Source organism: Marmota flaviventris, chromosome 11 (genome assembly GCF_047511675.1).
Source record: "Marmota flaviventris isolate mMarFla1 chromosome 11, mMarFla1.hap1, whole genome shotgun sequence".
In the NCBI taxonomy this organism is placed as follows: Eukaryota; Metazoa; Chordata; class Mammalia; order Rodentia; family Sciuridae; genus Marmota; species Marmota flaviventris.
Window position 1 is genome coordinate 59,726,978 of NC_092508.1, and position 8,174 is coordinate 59,735,151.

Consider the following 8,174-nt stretch of genomic DNA (forward strand, 5'->3'; position numbering starts at 1 on the left):
GGTATTACTGAGTTTCTTAGGGTCTGGCTAAGTTGCTGAAGCTGGCTTTGAACTCTTGATCCTCCTGCCTCAGCCTCCCAAGCCACTGGGATTACAGGCAAGTGCCACCACGTCTGAGCATCTGGAATGCTTTGAAGGAAGTTCCATAGGGTTCATTCTTATTATCTATTTAATATTAGCATGTATTAAGTGGGTTAAAATATTAGAGAATATGCTCCCGATTTTAATAAGTTTAGTGAAATTATGAATATTCTGTAATATAATAAAAATTCAAACTCTCAGAAAACGGGGAGAACAGTTCTACAAAAATTATTCAGTTCATTTATGATGCACCAGAGATGTTATTGATCACAGTGCTTAATCTGTCACTTCAGGCTGCATGTTCTTTGAAAATGATGACCTCACATGACCAGCTAGATGAGGACATGAGTGAACACCTGACCTGAGAGTACTGGGTCATCCTTGGGTCACAGTCATTCCACATACTGGAGTCAAAAACTGAGCTGGGGGGCTGGGGTTGTGGCTCAATGGTAGAGTGTTTGCCTCACATATATGAGTCACTGGGTTCAATTCTCAGCATCACATATAAATAAATGAATAAAATAAAGGTCCATCAACAACTAAAAAATATATATTTAAAAAAACACTGAGCTGGTTCAAGATGCTCTTAAAACAAGCCCCATGGCCTAAGATAACTCAGGAGGGTCTTTGTTCCTTGCAAACAGAAAAGCCCAATCCAAAACTCAGATCAATGAAAAACCATTTACTTTTGGGCAGAATCCCTATGCTTCCAATTAAATTAGGGAAATATTGATGAGCAAAAAGAAAAAGAAAAATCACCTCAAAATAAGAACAATTTACCTATATGAAAGCATTGCTGAAAAAAAAATAGATGCAATACTGTTCTACATGTGAAGGAATGTATTCTATAAATAATTATCTTCAAAGAGCTGCCTATGTTTTCCTGCTTTTTAAAAATCAGATATTTTGCTCGGCATGGGGGCATACACCTGTAATCTCAGCAACTCGGGAGGTTGAGACAGGAGGATCACATGTTCAAAGCCAGCTTGGCAACTTAGTGAGACCCTGTCTCAAAATAAAAAAAATGAGAGCCGGGGATGTAGGTCAGTGGTGGAGCACCCCAGGATTCAATCTCCAGTACCAGGGGAAAAAAAATCAGATCTTCCTTGAGCACACAGCATCATTTTAGCTACCCCTTTAAAAAGAGATACAGAACTCCTGGCAAGGGTTCTAATAATAATCAAAATTATTAAAGTATGTCATACAATCATAGCTACAGGAACTGGTGCCATGTGATCAGAGAGAAGAAAGCTAAGGCACGACTTTTTTACTGTCTCTAAGAACATGGAAAGTTTTAAATCACAATTATCTTCTGTGTTCATAGAAGTAGGAATAAGCTTTGATCAAAGCTTTTCTGTCAAACATAAGGAAGAATCTGTGGCCAGTGTGCAGAACACGGCCAAGGACTGTCTAGCCCTGGAAGCCTTCAAGAAGAAATTTAGAAAACACCTGGAAGTTGAATTGTTGACAAATACGGCTCCGTGGCATCTTTGGATCTGAGCTGCAAATAGAAACACACAATGCTCATCCGTGGCTGCCATTAGAGTCATGAGTCAGATTTGAAGGAAGAAATCGAGTATAGAAGAAAAAGGAAGAAAATTGCCAGCAAGGCAGGGCAGTATGTCCAAGGAAGTTGTCAAGTTCATACTCACCTTTTAGATGATGTCTGAAGGTCACTCTGAGCTTTCTCTTTGCACTCTATAATATAAGGGAGGCACTGGGTTCAATTCTCAGCATCACATATAAATAAATGAATAAAATAAAGGTCAAATCATATCTCTGCTGCAAAGTGACTTCAAAGGGGCTGAGGATACAGCTCCATGGTAAAGCATTTGCCTGGCATATGCAAGGTCCTGGGTTCAATCCCTTGTACCACAAGAGTCCAGACCCGCTTGGGGATCGCTTAAACACCCGAGGGAGTCAGGCCAAGACTGACTCAACAACTCACTTCAGGAGCCCACCTGGTGGTTCCCATGTGGCCCTCAGAGACTGAAAATAATTTGGCTTGAAGAATATCCATTACAGTTCCACCCTGTACCTTCTGTATAGCTCTGTCCCTGAGCAAGGTTGTAATTTAAAGGAAAATGAGTGATGTGGTCCTTATTTCTAAGACACTGTGCCAATGAAGAGTAGCTTAAAGCCCCCTTGTTTGCATGCTGAGCACTGAGGGTGAAATCTTCACCCCTGACCATGTGTGTTTCAGGAGAAACCTCGAACACACCCCAGCTCTCAGTTCTCTACTTCCATCCACACAGAGCAGGCTGGGCTGACTTATCTCCGACTGACATATCACAGTGCAAATGACATTGGATACAGACACAGGTGACTTTGTATCTAACAAAGTTGCTGTGTTTTTAAAAAGTCAGGCTTTAAAAAAAAAAAAAAAGGATGAGAAAGGAAATGTACGGTACTCACAACTCAAAACTTTCAGAGTAGGGACCACTTAGAGGTACAAAGTTTTTTGCTACAAGAGAGATCACACAGAGTCCAATTTTGTGTGTATATAGTTGAGGAAAGTGAGACCCATAAAAGAGAAGGAGGAGACCCAGGACCAGATTGTGAATCTCCCTCAACTCAGCAAGTATTTCCCCAAGAAACCCAATTAGAGTGAAAGTAGCATGGTCTTCTCAACGATAGCCCAACAATCTAGGATCCATAGAGTCTGTACAGGCACATGACCATGGATGTGTCTGCCCAGAAACCGTAAGGCTCAAGAGCAAACCGGTGGCAGAGGTGAGGTGATTCCATTGCCGTGTCCTGATGCCATCCTTCCACTGAGGTCAGGTCCTTTGCTTTAGTAGGGAACAGAAGTCACTAGTCACTGCCACCCAGGCTGCATACACAGGCTGACAATCTGCCCAGTTACACACACTACATCTCAACCGAGGAGTTTGGATGAGAAACAAACAGCAAAAAACACCCCTCCTGGCAGGATGCAGTGGTGCATACCTGTTATCCCAGTGGTTCAGGAGCCTGAGGCAGGAGGATAATGAGTTCAAAGCCAGCCCAGTGAGACCCTGTCTCTAAATAAAATACAAAAAAGGGCTGGGGATGTGGCTCAGTGGCTAAGTGCCTCTGGGTTTAATCCCTGTGCCAAAAAATAAGAGAGAGAGAGAGAGAGAGAGAGAGAGAGAGAGAGAGAGAGAGAGAGAGAGAGAGAGAATATGCCTCCTGCTCATAGGGAGAGATCTACACTGTGTCAGCCTAGTCTACAAGTTCCTCCTAAAGTCAGTCCGCTTAGATGATCTTATTCTAATATGCTTTGAATCATATCAACTCACAGAATGAATAGGAATCCAGTTTGATTTTCATAAGTGGATGAAGTTATTCTAAATAAACTATGTTTTTAAAAAGTTAAAGTATGAGTCACATGCACATTATTAAACAAAGAAACTTAGACAATAGAAGGGTATAAAACAGAAAGTGACATTTTCCACCCCGACCGATACCACTCCCTTGATAATCATTGTTAACAGTTTGGTTTACATCCTCCCTTTTGTGCATGTAAGAACTTGTTTATAAGCATTTGACTTTCAGACTTTGACTAATGTTAAAAAGCTCCTTATAAAAGATCATAAGTCAGACTCCCTCTTAATAATGTATTAAACCCTTTCCTGGGGATCCTAAAAGTAAAAATAATAATACAGGTACAGGCTGATTGTATAAGTACCTGGCTTGGTTTGGGCAGGTTACCCCAAATATGCAAACACATCAAATTTGGTCATTTAAAAATAGGACTCCAGCTCTTACTACAGGTACTAATAAGAACTTTAGAGCTAAAATCATTTTCTAATGCTATTCTGCCAAGTTGCCAAAAAGCCTCAACTTAGGAAAGCTGTATTTAACTGTTTTTTTTTTTTACTTAATACTCCTTATGAATCTCCTTGGCACAATCTCTCTGGTGCTTTGTATTCTCTGGTGATTTCTCTTGGTTGCAATAGTAACTGTGGCGAGGGTGATGTTTTCTTGATAATTGGGGAGGTGGCTTGAACTTGGTCTGATCCAAAGGCACGTTCTCTCCAACCTCCCTATGACTAAGTCAAGTTCACGCCCAGATATCTGAGAGCTGTGTCTCCACACGCCACAGTTGAGGCAATGTAACCTCAGGTGCTATTTATCTGAAGGGCTCCCTAGGCTGCTGAGCACCTGGCAGCTGTTCAAGGAGTGACACCTGTACTTGGGAAAGGCGCTCAGCTTTCTATGGTAAGCATCCACCCCTTGCAGGCCTATAATTAGAAGGGGATAACACCTTGCAGGCTGACTGGCTCTCATGGTCTCAGACACTAGTTTCTTCTCAGTCCCTTGTAGCTAAATAGGACACATGGGGTGAGGCACAGGGAGGGTGGATTTAACACAAGTCCCAGAAAAGGCCCTCTGCATTGTGACCAACAACACCTGTGCACCCAGAAGAAGAATGGAAAGGCCTGAATGATTGTCAGCAAGCTGAAGACTCCAAGATGTGGGTGATTACCCCTAATGCTCCCTCTCAGGCATGATTGTAACCTCTAAGCTAAATGTCACCATCACTTTCCCTGTGCCCCCGAAATACTTATCTGCCTCAACATATGCATTTGCAGTACAGGGTTAGCAGTCCCCATGTTAGCTGGTTAGCTGGTTCATGCCCAAGATTGATGTTGAAATACACAGTCTGTTATCCTGGAATTTAAGAAAAAACAACTACTACATGCAATAATCTAGGGCAATGTTTCTCAAACTGAGATTCACAAGTTCTGAAAGATTTTTTTTTTAATTTGGAAATTTTCTTTGAATTATGATAGAAGAAAAGTAATATAAGAGTGTTCTGGATCATCAGAATGAACAATTTGTAAGCAAATACTGCCTTGAGTTCATTATTTGCATTTGTGTTTCGAAGAGAACTGGTGCTGAACCTTCAAGGCTACACACAGCATTCTATGCCAGACAATGTACAGAACAGATCAGACAATCAACATAGTTGGTCACTGGACAGAAACAGAAATATAAGAATTAAAAAATAACAGCAGTGACAACAATAAAACCTCAAGTAAAGTTTCATCATATTCAACATCAAAAGAATCCAGTCACACAGCACAATGTGAAACAATCAAACACATCTTCCTGTTGTGAATCCCAATACCAGCAATTCAGTTTCCGTAGAACACCTCCTACTACAGTTTAAAGTGTTGCTCATCAGTTCTCCTTTAACTCCTGCTGACCCATAGTGGTGGCAGTGTTGCCTCCTTTGGGGGAAAAGGAAAGGGTATGTGAACATGACTCACGAGCTCAAATACACAATTGTATAAGTAAAGTATTTATTTCAAGCCTCAGTATGTTATTTAAATTTTTAGGTAATGTGCTTCTTTTGGTCTGTAAAGGAAAGACACATTCAGTAAAGAATTCAGGTATAGTTTTGGGTAAATATTTGCAGATCACATTTTATGGTAGCCTGCTATTCAGGAAAGATATTCCTCTATAGGACTTTTTTTTTTTTTAAACCTTTCAGAATATTGACAGGTAAGACCATGATTCCTTGAGATGTGGACTGAATGGTGGTGCTAAATTAGTTTGCTTCCAATGTGGTCTCCTACTCAGAGGCCCTAAGTCCAGTGGAAATTAAAAGCCTTAAACTTTTTATTAAACCTATCAGCAAACTAAGATTATGATCATAATGAATGACATGAAGAAAATAGTTGACCAAGTTTGTTTTTTGTTGTCCCAATTATGAGATGTACATTCTTCCTCCTTCTAAGAATGTTGATGTAGGAATGTGAAGATGCCAGAAGAGCTATGCTCAGATGGTCACTGTAAGTGTCCTTCATCTATGTGTTGTAGAATTTCAGATTACTTACTGATAGTATTTTTTAGTAAGACTGTGTTAAAGTTACAGCAATCTTTTACAAAGATTGTGCAGTTCTCTACTCATTGTGTTATGCCTGGTCCTAAGTGTAGGCCAGTTAAATAAGTTTCCTAAGTATTTTTCCAGTGTTCAATCTCACACATTGTATCCCTTGGAAATTTCCTTCCACTCTGAAGAATGAATAGAAGAAGCTACATATATTGCTGCCTTATCTTTGAGATTTCACTATGTTTATGTCAAAAGTTATGTAAAATTATTAAGATTTATGAAATACTAAAATAAATAAATAAAATTGTTGCCAATTTGAACTTTACTGATTTTTTAGATTATGGATATTTAATTGGTAAGTATATTTTGGCATTATATTTGTTTGAATCAAAGACAAAATATATAACCAATAGTATGAAACTAGTTTTGTATTTGTATTTAAGTATTGCTACTTTAACAAAATAATTTGAGTCATTATTTGGGTTAATCAGAATTTTTTCCATCAAAAGCAATCTATAAATTGATCAAATTTGAGAAAGATGAAATGAAGGCATTTGCTGGGACTAGGTTTTATCAAATAGAAACTTTCATTCTTTTTTAAAAAAAATATTTTTTTAGTTGTTGATGGACCTTTATTTTATTTACTTATATGTGGTTGAGGATCAATCCCAGGGCCTCACACATGCTGGGCAAGCACTCTACCACTGAGCTACAACCCCAGCCCCGAAACTTTCATTCTTATGTTAGCTACTATAATGGGATTTTCTTGGTAATCTTCACTCTTTTTTTCTTTTTTAAATAGATAAAGCCTTTCTAGGTTGCCTAGGCTGGCCCTGAACTCCTGAATAACTAGGACTAGCGGCATGTGCCATTGTGTCTCTAGTACAGCTCATCAGGAACTTTCAAGCAGAGATTTAAAGCAGATGGATCTTCCTAATATTATTCAAACTTTTCTTTTTTAAAATACACCTTTTTCATATATTAATTTACTCGTGCATCAAATATTGAACCCTTACTATTTTCCAGGTGATTTATTAGGGGTAGCATCCTATTAATCAATTAATCAATTTCTATAATAATGCCATACTGGTGTTTGTTTGTTTTTTAAATTTGTTTTGGTTTTCTTTTCTTTGTGTGTGTATGTGTGTGTGTGTGTGCGCGCGCGCGCCAATACCAGGGTTGAACCCAGGACACTTAGCCACTGAGCCACATCTCCATCCCTTTTTATTTTTATTTTTATATTGAGACAGGGTATGGCTAAGTTGCTGAGGCCTGCTTTGAACTTGCAATGCCCCTGTCTCAACCTCCTGAGCTGCTGGGATTATAAAATATTTTAAAATGTATCATAAAGTTATTTTGTTTTAATCAATTTTAACACTTGGGAAAGTCCAATATCATCATTCTACTTTGTCAGGATTTTCCCAGATACTTGTATGTAGATTTTTTTCAGACATTCATTAGAACATTTTTGTCAAATTCTTTCAAAAATTTTATTGGCATTTTAATTAGGATAGTGTTAAAAATCAGCTCAATTTGGAGCGTTGACTTAATAATATTGCATCTTTACTAGTGAAAAAAATCTTTTCCATGTATTCAAATCCTTTTACATTTCTCAAAAATAAAACAAACTGAATAATCAGTGAGCAGATTATTAGTGTTTTCCCCTAAATGTAGATTTTAGCATATTTTTATTGCTGTCTTACTGTTTTAACTGCTGTTAAAAAATACAGGTGACTTATAAACAGCAGACATTTATTTCTCAGTGTTCTAGAAGCCAGGAAATGTAAGAGCAAGGGACTAGAAGATTCAGTGTCTGGAGAGGACATGCCTAGCAACCGCTCCTCACAGACAGCGTCTTGCTGTGTCTTCACATGGTAGAAGAGGTTAGCTAGCCTTCTGGGGTTCCTTTTGTAAGGGTACTGTCTTGGTCATTTTTTGTGACTGTGACCAAAATTCCTGATGAGAGCAACTCAGAGGAGAAAAGATTATTTTAGGCTCAGGGTTTCAGAGGTTTAGTCCATGGTCAGCCACTCCATCTCTCTGGGCCCAAGGTGAAGTTGAGGGTCAATGGCTGCAGGGCACAGTGAAGAAAAGCTGCTCTGCTCAGGGTGGCCAAGAGGTGGAGAGGGAGGAGAAGGGGCTAGGAAGACACATTCTTCCAGGGCACATCCCCAGTTAACCACTTCTTCCAGCCAGGACAAGCCTGCCTACAGTTACCACCCGGGTAGTCCATTCAAACTAGGATAGACTGATTAGGTCACAGCTCTAA